This window comes from Amia ocellicauda, chromosome 14 (assembly GCF_036373705.1).
Source record: "Amia ocellicauda isolate fAmiCal2 chromosome 14, fAmiCal2.hap1, whole genome shotgun sequence".
Taxonomy (NCBI): Eukaryota; Metazoa; Chordata; class Actinopteri; order Amiiformes; family Amiidae; genus Amia; species Amia ocellicauda.
In genome coordinates, this window is record NC_089863.1 from 14,019,677 (window position 1) to 14,039,497 (window position 19,821).

Here is a 19,821-nt window from a genome sequence, read left to right on the forward strand (position 1 = left end):
GCTGTTATCAGAAGAGAAATAACGAAAGAAACAGCAGCAGAAGACAGACTTTTACAGGATCACCTTCCTGTTCACAGCACAGTGACCCAAATGCATAATTTCTACATTGTAGGTTGGATATAATGAAATATCTTAATAAATAAATAAAATGTGTGCTCATGTCCTTTCTTTTAAGAGGTCTGTTTGATAATTTTATATATTTTGATATTTATAATTCCATATGCTATTATTATTGTTATTTCAGGTTTGGAATATGACATTGAACACATCCTGATTAGGGGCAAAACACACAAAAAACAATGAAGCGCTATTTTAAAAAAAATGCTTTAACAAAATATGCAAAAAGGGATTTGATAAAATCTGTTTGAAAGAAGTTTCTTTACAATCAGTTTCATATCTTGCCCCTTCAGTAAACCCAGCCCTAGTCAGTGAATCATATTCTTGAATGTCCTCACACTGTCCACACAATCTACATGGATATGTTTCTGTCAACCCCTGGCTTTAGCAGCAACAGCAAGATGATCTTCCTTCTCTTCTTATTCTCTGCGCTTGACTGAATCAACCTGCCCCTTGATGCCCAGACTCTCCTATATGCAAAGCCAGCGGCCGCTCCTCCTTACTTAACCGGCAGCTGCGGCTCTTCTGTGGATCAGCAGGTCTCCAGCCAGTCTCTCAGAAACAGGCAACACTGAGCTCTGTGGGAACGATGCTGCCCGTACTTCTGTTTCTGTGGCTGACTGCTGCACCTCGTGAGTTCAAACTAGTCTGACGGTTCAATGTTAAAGTATAATAATAATAATAATAATAATAATAATAATAATAATAATAATAATAATACTTCTAATGCTACTATTTGCTGTGGTTCTTATTTATGTATATTGTTGTTCTTTCTCTAGGTGTTGGGGGCCAGATTGTGCTGACACAGTCTGAATCGGTGCTGAGTCAGCCAGGAGGGTCTGCCAAATTAACATGTGCCGTCTCTGGGTTTAGTGTCAGTGGTGCTTACATGTACTGGATCCGCCAGGCTCCTGGTAAAGGACTGGAGTGGATAGTTTACTTCTACTCCACATCTAGCAATAGCTACGCCTCGTCTGTCAAAGGAAGGTTCACGGCCTCCAAAGACAGCAGCAGTTTGTACTTGGACATGACCGACCTGAGAGCTGAAGACACTGGAGTCTATTACTGTGCGAGAGACACCGTGACACACGTGGTCTAAAGTCTGAGTCAAAATCCACCTGATCATCACAGTGCTGTTGTGTGGCCTAGCGGGTCAGTAGTGTCACCACAGACAGGACAAAATACGCTCTTTATCATTAACTGAGTCCTGGTAAGCAGGAAGCAGGTAAATTATTTGATTAAATCACCTTTTTTTTGCATTTAAAAATCTCACCACATTTTAATTTCACCACACTATGAAGGTTTATGTTTTTAATACAAATGTTGCCTTAGGTTTGAAATAGCAGATGTCTCGATTAAATTAGAACTATATGTATTTCCTTATAGAAGAGCTATGTATTTAAAATAAGTATGTGTTTTGTTCTCAGGGTTATTTCTGAACACTAGTTATATATTGACATCATATGGCACTACAGAAAGAAGCTTGTTATTCATAATATAATCATGGAATATGATTTAGTTGTTTTACATATTGTTAAATAAGAATACAATCTTTAGTACTTTACATATTTTGGAAATCTTTACTACATTGCATGTATGGATTCTCTAATACATTAAATAATTTAACAAGGATGTATTTAAGCAGAAAGGACAACTTTAACTATGAATACTGTTTTAAATAGCTGTTTCTTCAGTCTGTGCTATCTTCTTACATAAATAAATTCACAAATAGACAAAAAAGCATAAGTCTATTATTTGAAATACATAATTTAGTGTTTATTAAATGAACAGATTAATAAATAAAAGAAGTGGTTCAGAACTGGGCTGTGGTTTTTGTATGGGTGTCGATCACTGTGACTATGATGGTAACTGGTCACAGTGATTCAGACCTTTACAAAAACCACCTTTCATTCCAATACGGTATAATACATTATCTACCAACCACATGATCTCAACATAGAAGTATTAGCTAAACTATGACCAAGTGTCTAAGTGCCACATACCAGCATTTCAATTCTCCTCAGAGCAAGAACTGTTATTTTATGTTTTTTTTAGCATTCAATTCTACTGCCAAATATGAACTGCACACTGTTCTCCCTTCCATATCATTCAATTCAGTGTAAATTCCTCAATAACTTAATTTTTAGTGTTGAGTGGACATACTGTTTCCAAGTTTAGATATTAATTATGGAGTAAGTCAGTTACTACTATCATGTTATTTAGTTTCATAGTAGTAGTACAGTAGTAGTAGTATAGTAGTAGTATAGTGTTAATTTTGGTAATGTAGTGCAGAATTTACTTTTGTTTATACAAACAGTAAGTGCTGTATAGCCTGTTCTTGTTAGCCATTATATTTTCAAATTGAGAATTAACCAAGTTGGCACAGAGGACGGGTTTGTGGTTCCCTATGAGCAGGTGTGTTAAAGTTTTTATGTAATTCTAGCCCAAGATTATATGTATGTATATCGTTTCCAGTAAAATAGAAAACTGATACAATTCTGATGATTGCAGGGGTTCCAGTGTGTCAGATTTGAAAGCATCTGGATGCTCATTTTAAAGGGCTCCCATAGGTCACCATGCAGGAGGTTTTTGTCAGCCGGTTTATCACTGTGATTATTATAGTAGTGCTTGGTATGGCCACAGTGATAAACCCCCGTACAAAAACCCCTTGCCAGAGGCACAGACAGTACAGAGAAATCCCACTGACCACAGCATGTATTCAAGAGCTTCAAATCCTGCTCCTCTGGGGAAACAGAATTGGATATATGAGTAAATGATTGCAAAACAAACAGCACTGTGTATTTTCAATGACAGAACTGGTTCATTCATAACATGCACCAACATTTTACACACCCTGTGACAAATATTCATGTAATACCCTGTTTGTAACAGATTTAGCTGATAACACTGTCATTAGAGCCTCACTGCACAACAAAGCACATTATTGTTCATTTAAAGGTGTATTAAACACATTAAATAAGTTTACCTTGTGGTTCAGTCCATCCTGTACTTCAGTCCACCCGTAATTTCAGATTCAGATTAACCTTTCCAAGGCAATTGCAAAATGCTCCCAGAAATAAAAGTCTGAAGAGCATATGCCTATATGGCCAATATAAATATTATGTCAAAAGCAGTGAAGCTTGAATAGATATTATTCAACTTTCTCCAACATTGTTATGGCACATTTATGTGAATTATGTAATTAGCTCTGCACCAGAGGAAACACGGTTATAATGTGGAGCTCAGTCTCTTCCAGGCGTTTCCCTGTTGCACTGGCAGTGATGCCTCGTATTTATTATAGGGGGCTGTTATCAAGAGAAAGGGACTTGAGATTTATTAAATGAATCAGAAGAACAATTATGAAAAAAAACAACAGAAGCAGTTTTTCAGGATCACAGCACAGTCACCTAAATGTATAATTCCTACATTGTAAGATTGATATGATGCACTATATTCATAAATTAATTAAATTAGGGAATTATTATGTCTTTTCTTTTAAGGGGTGTGTTTGTTTATTTATTTATTTCTTCTCAAGATGAATGACTGAACACTGTGTATTGACATCATTTGGCAGGTCAGAAGGAAGCTTGTTTTGTGTAATGTCAACATGGCTATATTACAATATTGTATAGCTGATTAACATATTATTAAGTACAAAATAATATATTTTGTGTCTTAAGTGGATTACACAAATAAATACATAAATATATGTTCATAAATGTGTGCATCAGTGATTTAATTCTCACCATTAATGATGCTCAAAAGAAAAAGCAATACAAATTGTTTTATCTTGTATTTAAATATCACTTGCACATTACTTCAAATGCATCTTTTAATGAAGGTCAATAGAAAAATTAAGTGGTGCAGAATTGGGCTGTGGTTTTTGTATGGGTGTTGATCACTGTGATTATAGCGGGTACAGGTATCACAGTGATACAAACCGTTACAAAAAACATATTTTCTGGCAATACTATACAGTACATTCTCTACAAACCACATGACCACAACATAGAAGTATTAACTAAATTATGACCAAGTGCCTAAGTGCCACATACCAACAGTTCATTTCTCATCAGAGAAAGGACTGTCATATTATACGTTTTAGCATATACTGTAATGCCATGGCCAAATATATAATATTTCAATATAATTTATATTAAAGTATATTCTTTAATACCTTAATGTTAATTGTTGAGCAGACATAATGCTTCCTAGTGTAGTTATTCATTAGGGGGTAAGTCAGTTACTTTCATAATATTATAATTATCATTAATAGTAGTAGTATTAGTACTAACAGTAACGGCTGTATAGCCTGTTCTTGATAGTGGTTATATCTATAAGATGAGGATAAACAAAGTTGCCACTGAGGACAGGATTGTGGTTCTGTAGTAGCCAGTGGGTCGAAGCTTTCATATAATCCCAGCCCAAGATTACATTGTATATGTGTATATAGAGATCAATACAATACAATATAAAACCCATCTTTTTTCTGATTGCAGGGGTTACAGTTTGTCATTAGAATATAGGAAAGTTTAAAAACAAAAGGAGGCCATTCCACCCATCATGCTCGTTTGGTGTCCATTAATAACTGAGGACCCTATCCAGTCTATTTTTAAATGTTCCCAAATGTTCAGCTTCTACCACATCGCTGGGGAGTTTGTTCCAGATTGTGACGACTCTCTGTGTGAAGAAGTGTCTCCTGTTTTCCGTTTTGAATGCCTTGAATCCCAATTTCCATTTGTGTCCCCAGTTCGTGTGTCCCTGCTGATCTGAAAAAGCTCCTCTGGTTTAATGTGGTCAATGCCTTTCATGATTTTGAAGACATGGATCAAGTCCCCACGTAGTCTCCTCTGTTCCAGGGTGAAAAGGTTCAGGTCCTCAGTCTCTCAGTAGGACTTTCCCTTCAGACCTGGAATAAGTCTGGTTGATCTGAAACCAGATATGAAAGCATCTGGATGCTAATTGTGAAGGGCTCCCATAGGTCACCATGAAGTAGATATTTGTCAGGCGCTATATCACTGTGATTACTATAGTGGTTGGAGTGGCCACAGTGAAAAAACCCCATACAAAAACCCAGATGAGCTTGAATTTGATATATGACTAAATGTGGACTAAACATTTTACAGTCATTACAGCCTCACTGCACAACAAAGCACATTATTGTTAAATTTGATTATTTTTTTTGCATTTAAAAATCTTACCACATTTTAATTTCACAACACTATAAAGGTTTGTGTTTTTAATACAATGTTTACAGCACGTTAGAAATAGTAGATGTCCTGAGTAAGTTAGAACTATATGTATTTCCTTATAGAAGAGGTATGTAGTTAAAATAAGTATGTGTTTTGTTCTCAGGGTTATTTCTGAAGTTCTGACATTATATGGCACTACAGAAGGAAACTTGATATTCACAATGTAAACATGGAATATGGAAATAGCTGTTTTACATATAGTTAAATAAAAATACTATCTTTAGTACTTTAAATATTTTGAAAGTCTTTAATACATTGCAAGTATGGATTCTCTAATACATTAAATAATGTAATGAGGATATATTTAAACATTAAGGACAACATTAAATTTTAATACTGTTTTAAATAGCTGTTTCTTCAGTCTATACTGTCTTCTTACATAAATAAATTAATGAATAAACACAAAAAAACATAAGTCTATGATTCCATTCTCACCTTTAATGAGCTGTTTTCCTATTTGTAACTGTCTTTTGAACATGACTTCAAATGCATAATTTAGTTATTATTAAATTAACAGATCAATACATAAAATTTGTGGTGCAGAACTGGGCTGTGGTTTTTGTATGGGTGTCAATCACTGCGACTATGATGGTAACTGGTCACAGTGATACAAACCGTTACAACAAACACCTTTCATTCCAATACGGTATAATACATTCTCTACAAACCACATGACCTCAACATAGAAGTATTAGCTAAACTATGACCAAGTGTCTAAGTGCCACATACCAGCATTTCTCCTCAGAGCCAAATATGAACTGCAGACTGTTTTCCCCTTCCATATAATTAAATTAAATGTAAAATCATCAATAACTTAATGTTAATTGTTGAGTGGACATACTGTTTCCAAGTTTAGTTATTAATTATGGAGGAAGTCAGATACTACTATCAAGACATTTTGTTTCATAGTAGTATAATAATAGTAGTAGTAGTGTACTGTTAATGTTGGTAATGTATTAAGGGCTGTATAGCCTGTTCTTGATAGCCATTATATTTTCAAATTGAGAATTAACCACGTTTGCACAGAGGACAGATTTGTGGTTCCCTATGAGCAGGTGGGTTAAAGTTTTGTTATATTTCTAGCCCAAGATTATGTTTGTATTAAGTTACTGTTAAAATAGAAAAACTATACAATTCTGCTGATTGCAGGGGTTACAGTGTGTCAGATATGAAAGCATCTGGATGCTCAGGTTTTTGTCAGCATATGCCTATATGGCTAATATAAATATTCTGACAAAAGCAGTGAAGCTTGAAATAGATATTATGCAACTTTCCACAAGATTGTTATGCCATATTTATATAATGTATGTAATAAACTCTGAATTAGAGGAAACTGTTATAATTTGGAGCTCACACTCTTCCAGGTGTTTCCTTGTTGTGACATAGTGACCCAAATGAATAATTTGTGCTATGTACACCGATCAGCCATAACATAATGACCACCTGCCTAATATTGTGTAGGTCCCCCTTTTGCCATCAAAACAGCCCTGACCCATCGAGGCATGGACTCCACTAGACTTCTGAAGGTGTGCTGTGGTATCTGGCACCAAGACGTTAGCAGCAGATCCTTTAAGTCCTGTAAGTTGCGAGGTGGGGCCTCCATGGATCGGACTTGTTTGTCCAGCACATCCCACAGATGCTTGATTGGATTGAGATCTGGGGAATTTGGAGGCCAAGTCAACACATTGAAATCATTGTTATGTTCCTCAAACCATTCCTGAACTATTTTTGCTTTGTGGCAGGGCGCATTATCCTGCTGAAACTAGATGCCAATGCCATCAGGGAGTACTGTTTCCATGAAAGGGTGTTCATGGTCTAAAACAATGCTTAGGCAGGTGGTACATGTCAAAGTAACATCCATATGAATGGCAGAACCCAAGGTTACCCAGCAGAACCAAAAGCAATGTCCCCAGTAACTCAGTGTATCCCCATGCATGTATGCCCTGCCAAAGTAGTCTTTTCCAAACAGATTTTCCACTGGTTTGAAGGCTCCAAGTTTGCGCACAAAATTTTCTTTGCAAGCAGGGTTTCCACCGTAGTTACTTGAAGACAAAGTCTTTGAGGAAAGCAGGGCCCTGTTCGTTTCCAAGGGTCAAGTTTCTCAAGACTCAATAGCTATTCATATTGAGCTCTGGAACATCATAATTTACAAATTCATTACTGCTGCTGGAAATGAACAAATATGTTATATACTATATATATATATATATATATTGTGGTATAATATGTGTTTTTTTAACATTAGGCTACGCCAAGAGCATGTGGACGTATCATGGTGCGTTTCATTAAATTAAAATACAAATACTGTATGTAAATTCCCCTTCCTACCCAATTTGAAATGGCAAAAGGCGTGCACATCATCATGTGATTCTTCCCAGCAGAGCCATCTGCAACACCATCCATGGAGCTGTTAAAACATCAGTATTATTTGTATGGCTTTTTCAAATGATTAGCTAGTGCAAATCAAAAATATAGGAATTTAGTTTAGCTGTTTGAATTCAAGCTCATTTGCAGTAAATATTTTTATTTTTTTCAAAACTGCATTCCATGTACATTCGCTAAGTAATGTACAACATATTAGCCAGCAGTATATTTTATTTGTATTATAAATATATTTTAAAAGTCAAATATCTTACGTTGCACTTATTCTTGTTCCCTGTTTTGGTATTTTCCAATGTCAACTTTTTCAACCTAACATATTTTCCACACGTGCTACACAACCTACTCATAGCATCCCACCATCCATTGGGTCGACATTTCCTCTATGTAAATTTTTTATTAAAAAAATAAGTCTTATATTACCTATTCATAGAAAGTATTAATTGTCATGTGATTGGTGTGTTTTTAGACAATTTGTAAGAGATTCAAATAAATGCAAGCATACTTAAACTGACAGATTATATTTCCTTGCATACATCTACCAGTATTAAAAAAAAACTTTATATTAATCTCTTTTCAGTTTCCTCAGTAACACAGCCATTCTATCCTCTTCCTCTCTGGCTTTCGGTGTCTGTATAAATATTTAATTGGTTACATTGAAATAAATATTTATTATAGTTATAAAGTGGTGCTTTTAACACATACACAATTCAGATAAATGTTATGTCAGCAACCATATACCATAGGTTATCTAAGTCAGGTAAAACTTAAATCTTATTCAGCGTGGTACTGTCACATTTTCACATGTATTTTAAACAAAGTTTTCATAATAACAAAAATGAGTATTAATTAAACAAATTTTATTGCTGGTACAAAAAAGGTTTACATAAATATTGTAAACCATGTAAAACTCATTTGAAATGAATCTCCGATTACTGTGTAAACCTGTATTTTGATTATAGTTTACATACACAATGTAAACACTGTAAACAAATTAAACATTTACTCATTCTAGTTGTATATAAATCTATCGTAAATATAAGGTTTTCATGATCATTTAAACTTATGTAAAAAGGTTTTCAAATGCTTTACAAATGTACTGAATTTGTAAACTATTAATTTCATACAGTGCATATAGCCAATATATGGGATTTGTAAACCATTAGCAGCCTGTAGGTGAAACCAGGGGACTGCCTCCCTCCCCATGACTGTTCCACCCCAAAGCCATTTGTTGCAAAAGGCCTCACCAAAAAGAGTAACTAAAGGACTAGCCCCCTGCGATATCTCACCCACGCACCCTACTGTGGCTAGGACTGCAAGTTTAACGGCACTGAAGCCGGAAAATGCTGTGGGCAATTACGGCACATATGTCCACCTCGTCCACACTGGAGACAGATGGGACATCCCAGTTCATCCCACCGAAGCTCAGATCTGGCAGTGGGAGGTCCAAAATGGGCATGGGGATACACTGAGTTACTGGGGACATTGCTTACTCGGCTCTGTTTTTATTATTTTAAAATCTTTCCTAGGTCTGCAAGCTGTAATTGTAGTTATTGTTTATGTTCAGCATGTATAGTCTCTTTCCATGCCTCCAAATCTTCTGTAACAGATCGAACAGGGTCTGGGGTATTTACACAGTGGACCACTGGACACCCGGGCCTCTTGCTGTATCTCAGCAAATGTCAGGTTGGGGGTCTGGCAAGGAGGGTCCCAGAATATACAGGTCACGAGAGGTAAGCTCATCTCGAGCCATTACATTCTTCACGGCACCACCTGAAAAACAATTTTCTCAACCGGAGAGTAAATGAGCCCAGTGTTTCATCATTAGCTTGCCTACAATTGAAGAACTGTACTCTTAACTGGTCTGCAGTAAATGATTTAGGAATAATTAATCTAATGCCCCGTACACTAAAGCCACAGTGACACACTCTGCTGGGGTCAAGAGGCCAATTTCTTGCTAAGCATTGCCCTCTAAAGCACAAGAGATACAATCTATTTGTTGAGCCTTGATCAAGCCCTGAGCCCGGAGCATAGCCTGTACTTGAGTCTTACACTCCCCATATTTAAACCTCCCTGCTCTTCCATTCTGAACTTGGCGATTACTTGGGGATCCTGTCCGGTCAACTTAAGTCAGAAATACCACAGATGGCCCCTAGAAATTTTGTTGACTATTCTTGACTACACCACCTTTAGTGAGGTAAGGTCCTCAAAATGAATAAATCCCCAGCAGATTTGGTAACCCCCATAAAACACCCTAGTAGAATAGATTTGAGACTTTTAAAAGCAATTTTATTAAACATAACAAATCTCGACAGGAAGCAGTGAGGTTGAGGGGAGCCAATGGGAATAACAGCCCTAGACTCCACCCCCTAAAAACAAGTATTTAAACACAAACAGCAATAATAGTCATAATAATAAGTCTATTAAACAATATTCAGTGAAACAAAAGAACTTCCGTAAAACATTACATAGAAAAAGTAACAAAACAAAGTCTTTAAAATAAAGAAAAAAATAAGCCTTGACTGCCTCTAGGGGCGCACTGAGGGCTGGAATGAGTCCAACTATTCTCCCCTCCCGCACTGTTGCTGGTGTTCTTCCCAAGGAGAGGAATCAACATCAGTTCAACAAAGTTTGGGAAAAAAGTAAAAAGTGTCTAAAAAGCAAGCTAAAAAACAGTTGCGCTGTTCACTAAAAACAAATCCTCTTAATTCATAAAACAGTGGCATTCCTATGACATTACTATGGACAGGTGCTCAATCGAGACCATCTCCAAGTGATCATTTGAGGTAAGTTTCATATCAATTTAAGTGTTTACAAATCAAATTCACACGTGAGGAAAGAAAATCAAACCACACAGACATATATTTTGTGACAATACAATAAAAAGCACTCAAATGACAATAACTGAATGTGTAAAAAAAAAAAAGGAAAACAAAGTGTAGTCACTTGTGACACTAATCCCAGCCCAAGACTGCCCTGCCATGTGTATATGAGATCAATACAATACAGAATTAAAAACATATTTTTCCTGGTTGCAGGGGTTCCAGTGTGTCAGATATGAAAGCATCTGGATGCTCATTTTAAAGGGCTCCCATAGGTCACCATGCAGGAGGTTTTTGTCAGGCAGTTTATCACTGTGATTACTATAGTGGTAGTTATGGACACGGTGATAAACCCCCGTACAAAAACCCCTTGCCAGAGGCACAGACAGTACAGAGAAATCCCACTGACCACAGCATGTATTCAAGAGCTTCAAATCCTGCTCCTCTGGGGAAACAGAACATCTTGAATTGGATATATGAGTAAATGAGCAAAACAAACAGCACTGTGTATTTTCAATGGCAGAACTGGTTCATTAATAACATACACCGACATTATACACACCCTGTGACAAATATGCCTGCAATACCCTGATCATACTGTCATTACGGCCTCACTGCACAACAAAGCACATTATTGTTCATTTATCTAAACACAAGCTGTATTAAACACATTAAATCAGTTTACCTTGTACTTCAGTCCACCAGCATTTTTAAAGATATACAATTTCACTAAATTACACACTGAATGAGATTCCAATCAGCCTATCCAAGGCAATTGTTCAACCTTCTTCTGAAACGTGGTGAAAAACATGTTCCCAGAAATAAAAGTCTCTGAAGAGCATATGCCTATATGGCCAATATAAATTTTCTGTCAAAAGCAGTGAAGCTTGAATAGATATAATGCAACTCTCCCCAATATTGTTATGCCATATGTATGTGATTTATGTAATAAGGACTGAATGAGAGGAAACTGAGTTATAATTTGTAGCTCAGTCTTTTCCAGGTGTTTCCCTGTTGCACTGGCAGTAATGCCTCATTTATTATGGGGGGCTGTTATAAAGAGAAAGGGACTTGAGATTTATTAAATGAATCAGAAGAGAAAGAAAAAAGAAAAAGCAGTAGAAAACTTGTGTCCTTTCTTTTAAGAGTTCTGTTTGATAATTTTAATAGTTTCATGCACTATTATTATTATTATTATTATTATTATTATTATTATTATTATTATTATTATTATTATTTCAGGTTTGGAATATGACATTTAACATAATTTTGATGGGGGGCAAAACACAAAAAACATCAAAAGCCTATTTTATCAAAATTGTTTTAAAAAATGGCAAAATGGGATCAATGATCCATTTGATAAAATCCCTTAGAAAGGAGTTTTAAAGTCAGTTTCGTATCTTGCCCCTTCAGTAAACCCAGCCCTAGTGAGTGAATCATATTCTTGAATGCCCTCACACTGTCCACACAATCTACATGGATATGTTTCTGTCAACACCTGGCTTTAGCAGCAACAGCAAGATGATCTTCCTTCTCTTATTATACTCGGCGGTTGACTGAATCAACCTGCCCCTTGATGCCCAGACTCTCCTCTATGCAAAGCCAGCGGCCGCTCCTCCTTACTTAACCGGCAGCTGCGGCTCTTCTGTGGATCAGCAGGTCTCCAGCCAGTCTCTCAGAAACAGGCAACACTGAGCTCTGTGGGAACGATGCTGCCCGTACTTCTGTTTCTGTGGCTGACGGCTGCACCTCGTGAGTTCAAACTAGTCTGACAGTTCAATGTTAAAGTATAATAATAATAATAATAATAATAATAATGCTACTATTTCCTGTGGTTCTTATTTCTTTATATTGTTGTTCTTTCTCTAGGTGTTGGGGCCCAGGTTGTGCTGACACAGTCTGAATCAGTGCTGAGGCAGTCAGGAGGGTCTGTCCAATTAAACTGTGCCATCTCTGGTTTAGTATTGGGAGCTATGGCATGTACTGGATCCAGCAGGCCCCTGGTAAAGGACTGGAATGGATAGTTTACTTCTACACCACATCTAGCAATAGCTACGCCTCGTCTGTCAAAGGAAGGTTCACGGCCTCCAAAGACAGCAGCAGTTTGTACTTGGACATGACCAACCTGAGAGCTGAAGACACTGGAGTCTATTACTGTGCGAGAGACACCGTGACACACGTGGTCTAAAGTCTGAGTCAAAATCCACCTGATCATCACAGTGCTGTTGTGGGGCATTTGGGGTCAATACTGTAACCACAGAACAAAATATGCTCATTAACATTAACTGAGTGCTGTACTGGAAGCAGGTAAATGATTTGATTAAATCACCTTTTTTATATTTGAAAAACTTACCACAATTTAATTTCACCACACTATGAAGGTTTGAGTTTTTAAGACAAATGTTGCCTTAGGTTTGAAATAGCAGATGTCCCGATTAAATTAGAACTATATGTATTTCCTTATAGAATAGGTATGTAGTTAAAATTAGTATGTGTTTTGTTCTCAGGGTTATTTCTGAACACTAGTTATATATTGACATCATATGGCACTACAGAAAGAAGCTTGTTATTCATAATATAAACATGGAATATTATAATGTTCTATAGCTGTTCTACATATAGTTAAATAAAAAAATACTATCTTTAGTACTTTAAATATTTTGAAAGTCTTTAATACATTGCATGTATGGATTCTCTAATACATTACATAATTTAATGAGGATGTATTTAAACAGAAAGGACAACATTAAACATGAATACTGTTCTAAATAGCTGTTTCTTCAGTCTATGCCATCTTCTTACATAAATAAATTATGAATAAACACAAAAAAGCATGAGTCTATGATTCCAATCTCACCTTTAATGATACGCAGAGGAAGAAGAGAAGCTGTTTTCCTATATATAACTGTCTTTTGGACATGACTTCAAATGCATTTAGTTATTATTGAATGAGCAGATCAATACATAAAATAAGTGGTTCAGAATTGGGCTGTGGTTTTTGTCGATCACTGTGACTATGATGGTAACTGGTCACAGTGATACAAACTGTTACAACAAACACCTTTCATTCCAATACGGTATAATACATTCTCTACAAACCACATGATCTCAACATAGAAGTATTAGCTAAACTATGACCAAGTGTCTAAGTGCCACATACCAGCATTTCAATTCTCCTCAAAGCCAAATATGAACTGCAGAATGTTTTCCCCTTCCATATAATTCAATTCAATGTAAAATCATCAATAACTTAATGTTAATTGTTGAGTGGACATACTGTTTCCAAGTTTAGTTTTTAATTATGGAGTAAGCCAGTTACTACTATCATGTTATTTTGTTTCATAGTAGCATAATAGTAGTAGTAGTAGTAGTAGTAGTAGTAGTAGTAGTAGTAGTAGTGTACTGTTATTGTTGGTAATGTAGTGCAGCATTTACTTTTGTTCATACCTGTTCTTGTTGCCATTATATTTAAGTTATTTTATTTATATTAAGTTCATTAACCACGTTTGCACAGAGGACAGGTTTGTGGTTCCCTATGATCAGGTGGGTTAAAGTTTTGTTATATTTCTAGCCCAAGAATATATGTTTGTATTAAGTTATCGATAAAATAGAAAAACAATACAATTCTGCTGATTGCAGGGGTTACAGTGTGTCAGATATGAAAGCATCTGGATGTTCATTTTAAAGGGCTCCCATAGGTCACCATACAGGAGGTTTTTGTCAGCCGGTTTATCACTGTGATTATTATAGTAGTGGTGGTTATTATCTCCACAGTGATAAACCCCCGTACAAAAACCCCTTGCCAGAGGCACAGACAGTACAGAGAAATCCCACTGACCACAGCATGTATTCAAGAGCTTCAAATCCTGCTCCTCTGGGGAAACAGAAGAGCTTGAATTGGATATATGAGTAAATGGGGGCAAAACAAGCATTGCTGTGTATTTTCAATGGCAGAACTGGTTCATTAAGAACGTGTACAGAGATTTTACACACCCTGTGACAAATATGCCTGCAATACCCTGTGTGTATCAGATTTTGCTGATCATACTGTCATTACAGCCTCACAGCACAAAAAAGCACATTATTGTTCATTTATCTAAACACAAGCTATATTAAAACACATGAAATTAGTTTACCTTGTCAGGGGTGCCGTATGTAGGGGAAGTTAGGATGATTCTAAGGACCCCCCTCCCCCCACTACCACCATGGCCAAATCACTGTCAGAGAATCCCCCCTCCCCCTAACCCACTTACAACTCACTCATAGCAGTCTAGAATTGGGCCTGATCCAGAGAGCCTGTGAATTGCCTTTCCAAGGCAATTTGTCGAACTCATGCTTCCGAAACACGGTGAAACAAATGTTTCCAGAAAGAAAAGTCTGTCATGGCCAATATGCCTATATGGCCAATTTTCTGACAAAAGCAGTGAAGCTTGAATACATATTATTCAACTTTCCTCAACATTGTTATGCCATATTCATATGATTGATGTAATTAGCTCTGCATCAGAGGAAACTGTTATAATTTGGAGCTCAGTCTCTTCCAGGTGTTTCCCTGTTATTTATATCCAATATTTATTGTAGTGGGACTGTTATCTAGTGAAAGGGTCTTGAGATTTATTAAACAAATCAGAACTGCAAAAACAGCAGAAGCAGCACAGTGACCAAAATGCATAATTCCAACATTGTATGTTTGAAATAATGAACTATATTAATAAGTATGTAAATAGTTAATGAAATGAAAGGATGCTGATCTGATAAGATACAGCCAAAATGTTGCAATGGACACATTGTTTTAATTTATCATTACAGTTATTGTTTTATTAGTAAGTACTTTCGATTGGCCTAGGACTTTAAACTGGAGTTTTCATTTTTATCTGGTATCAAATATCAGAAGAAATAATTATTGCTGAATAAAGTCCTGTTAACTAGTGACCCTGACACATACAACCCACAGCGGTCAAATCCTCTGAAAATGAGACCAGGTTGATATGCAAGTTACCACAATACTTTACTAATACGAATTCAGATTAGCGATGAGGTTGATCAGCATGAATTAACCTTGAGGCTGTTAGTTTTATACAGATATAGGTTTATTAAAAATGTAAATAGACAACATGTATTTGCAAAGATAGGATAGAAACAATCAGGGTGGATAATATTAAAAGTGAGAGTGAGAGGAGATCTATCCAATCGAGTTTTGACTCGAGGCACAAAACATGGAAAATAACAAACAAGTATTATGATTACGGAGTTGTTGGACCAGGCCAAGTCCCCATCCACGCTCAAAGTGTTTCTGGCGGCCATCTCAGCATGTCATGTCCGGATTGATGGCGAGCCCCCTTGTTCTCATTTCCTGGCTGTGCAGTTTTTAAAGGGCGCTTGATGGCTGCAGCCTCCTCGCACCCCTTCACTGCCTGCATGGCGTCTTGATGTAGTGCTGGACACACATTCCCAAGCCCCATTTGAGCCACTGAACTCAGCTGAGCTAAAGCTGGTGTCAATTAAGACTGTGTTTTTGCTGGCAATCACCTGAGCGAATTACACGCCCTGTCCGTACGGTGGCCCACTCGACTCGAGGTGTTGCCACATCTTGGGCCCTATTTCAAGGTGCCCCTTTGGCAGACATTTGTGCAGCTTGGGCCTCGCTGCTTACATTTGCCCGGTTCTACAGGTTGGACGTGATGGGACGTCCCTATTGGGAACCCAGTGTTGGCTGCAGTCGAGTCCCAATAGTCTACGGGCTCTGGCTCCTGACTTTCCTCTCCCAGTCTGCTCCTGTTAAGTGCATCCTGTGGGAGCTATTGAACCATGTCTTCCCTTCTACCAGACTATGCCTTACAGACAAGCACCCATGCAAGCTGCTCCTGGATTTACTGACAGCCCTGTCAATGTGTTCCCAGGGTCTGTCATGCGGCCTACAGTCACGTTGCCTTACGAGGCCGCCCTGTATATAGTTCATTCAGTATGCATTGTGTTGCGGTGGTGCATGCATGCATCTGGCCTGTACCCCGCTATATATATATAAAATATGTGTTAAACAGCAGGACTGTGGCTCCATCTGACCTGTGTAGAATGGAGCTCACTGCCACTGTTCCCAGCTGATGGTGCTCAAGTTTGCTGCCTCGTTGTGCATATAGTTCCTTGGTCAGTAGGTCTGTGGCCCGCTCTGGCTATGTATGCCATGGAGGAAGGGGACCGCTGTTGTTGTCCTCCAGCAGGAGGCACTTGAGCTTCTCCAGTGCCCCACTGTGTACATAGTTCATTTATTCACACGGTAAGAGCTGTAGTTTCCCTGAGCTAGCTGTGCTATTCGGCAGGTGTCAACTGCTCTTGTGTTCCACGTGTGGTGCATGAGCCGGCTCCTGCGCCCCGTGATGTATATAGTATTTCGATTGTGATGACATTATAGAGCTGGTTTGGCCTCGCTCTTAGCTGTGCTAGTGGAGCAAATGGCCACCACTCTGATGTCCCATGTGTGGCGCATGAGAGGGCTCCTGCGCCCTGTGGTGTATATAGTTAATTGTATGAAATGTAATTGTCAGCACAATAGAGCGCTTCCACTCTGTACTATTCAGTTGAGTTGGATGCTCCTGTGGTGCGCGCTGACTTCATGAAGGTCTTGCTGTCACGTATGGGGAAAATGTACAATTGAACAACAAGACAGAGGGGGAGGCACTATTTTTTAAAATGCATTTTCTTTTGTTGCTAATCAGTATATTGGCACCACTCGCGCAGTACCTAAAAGAGTCACTGGGTGGTTCAATGATGCAAATCGAGGAATAAACGCATTGCATTGAAGCTCGCACTGCCTGACATGTTTTGTTTTATTTGAAGGGGGTCATGAACTGAGAAATCAAAATTCCCTTGATCTTTTGACATAAAAGAAGTCATTGTACTATACAAACATCCTGTATGTTTCAGAACTCAAAACTTTCTCGTTAGTCTAGAAACAGCTTATATTGAAGCCAATCTGCAAAAACGACAGGATGTGGAATGTGCCACTTTATTACGTAATAGTGCGGCGAAACCCCGCCTCCGCAGAAGATCAAAGCCTGCTTCTGCGTCAATGCCTGTTAGCCCCGCCCCCCGATTAACGCATGTAGTAGGTAAATAACGAGAGAGGCAAATGCAGGTCTATGCAGAAACCAAACGATAAAGATGGCTCCGCAGACAACAACTGACACGTTTTTTACTTTAATGAAAATGATGGACGATGAATATAAGAACGACAGCTTGACAAACGATGGTACATTTATTTATACTTCGTTTACATGAAGCAGCGCGAATTAGCCTTTGTCAGATATAACTGTATTAACGCCTAGTATCTAAACTTTATATGCAAAAAACAATGAAATATAAAACGTCCAATATGCATAAATGTTAACAACATAATGACACAAACCGCTTTCTGTAGCGTCTTCGGCTAAACTTAAATATAATGTAATAGGCTAACTACCTCACAAATACATAAAGTATAACAATAAATAAAGATGATTATTTACCCCGCTGTCGCAGGCTGTAGTATCCTTGCCATTTGAGGTTCGTTGTCTTCTGATTCGGGATCAGACTCTGGATCAAATGTTTGGCTGAATTTCACCGGCTGCCATTTCTTAACATTGGACATTTTCAAAACAATTCCACACGTGTACTGACGGGGAAGTTGAACATTTTTAAATCTGCTAAACTGTTAGCCAATCATACCAGTGGGCGTTTACTTTATGTTATCTGAGAATAATGTGAATCGAAATGTCAGCTGTATTTGTATCTATGCCTCAAGTCTTGCCGTTAAGTTTCTTTTCCTTTTTCTTTTTTGATGACTCGAACGAAAGAAAATGGTTGCCTGTAACTTTGCATAGAAGGCCATACATATGTGGAATCGGCCGGGATATGAATATCCTATTGTGAATTGTATGTACATGTACACTGTTACTGAAGTAACTGATAATAGGCTGTATATTGTTGATCTTTCTCTAGGTGTTGGGGCTCAGGTTGAATCAGTGCTGAAGCTGCCAGGAGGGTCTGTCCAATTAAAATGTGCCGTCTCTGGGTTTAGTATTGGGAGCTATGGTATGTACTGGATCCGCCAGGCTCCTGGTAAAGGACTGGAATGGATAGTTTACTTCCACACCACATCTAGCAATAGCTACGCCTCGTCTAACAAAGGAAGGTTCACGGCCTCCAAAGACAGCAGCAGTTTGTACTTGGACAACCTGAGAGCTGAAGACACTGGAGTATATTACTGTGCGAGAGACATTGTGACACACGTGGTCTAAAGTCTGAGTCAAAATCCACCTGATCACCACAGTGCTGTTGTGGGGCCTAGGGGGTCAATAGTGTCACCACAGACAGGACACAATACGTTCATTACCACATTATCTGAGTGCTGTACAGGAAGCAAGTAAATTAATTGTTTTAAACACCTGTTGTTCTACATTTTAATATGTTGCCAAATTCCTTCCACTTTACAACAGTAAGAAACTTTTACAACATTGTAGCGTTATGTTGGGTGTATTTGGATAAGAGCATTTGGGCTCTGAGCTGAAGCACTGATCTAAAGAAGACCTCTCCCCCCCAAAGTTATCAGATTTCCTTAGCTCATCAGCTTGGAACTGGTTTGCATCAAAGTGACAGTTTTGGGGAGGATGGCACTGAGAAGAGGCCAAATAGGTTGGAATTCTGCTATGAGATGTCTGGAGAAAGGGGCCTGTAGGTGATAAAAACTCTTTGAAGTGGATGAGAGCCGAAATCCCGACATAGAGCTACGAACCCGGGCCAACCAGCATTTCCAAAAGATGGCATGGATTGACATCAGTCATAAATCAAGCCCCCCTCCAATAGGACACTGGGGGCTGAAACCGAAATCCAATCTCAAGAACTCAAGAACCAATCACCTATTGATCTGACAGACTATAAGGAACAGTGCACGGCCTTTTTCTTTCTCTCTCTCTCACCTGAACCAGTAACTCGCTGCCACAGCTCAACCTGTAGCTCTGTTGCCCGAACCGGAACCAGAAACCAACCAAGTCTTTGCCGGCAACAGAAGAGTTAAACTGGGAGAAGGAGATAGAGTCGTATGAAGAATTCTTTTAAAGGACTTTATTAAATAAAGAACTTTACAGACTGCGCTGCCCGCCTGTGCCCACCTGATCAGTGGAGTTTTACAGCTGGACAATTGACTAAGTCGACTGAATACGAAAGTGTCAGTCATTTAAATAGCTATTGAGTCTTAAGAAACTTGACCCTTGGAACAA

General features: G+C 38.1%; 1 long non-coding RNA gene across 1 annotated transcript; it reads left to right on the forward strand.

Moving 5' to 3' along the window:
* Positions 1 to 613: 613 nt before the first annotated feature.
* LOC136768785 (uncharacterized) lies at positions 614 to 2,756 on the forward strand. The gene is made up of 3 exons (XR_010822036.1): positions 614 to 749; positions 897 to 1,342; positions 2,629 to 2,756. It is a non-coding gene; the product is annotated as an uncharacterized LOC136768785 (long non-coding RNA).
* Positions 2,757 to 19,821: the final 17,065 nt, after the last annotated feature.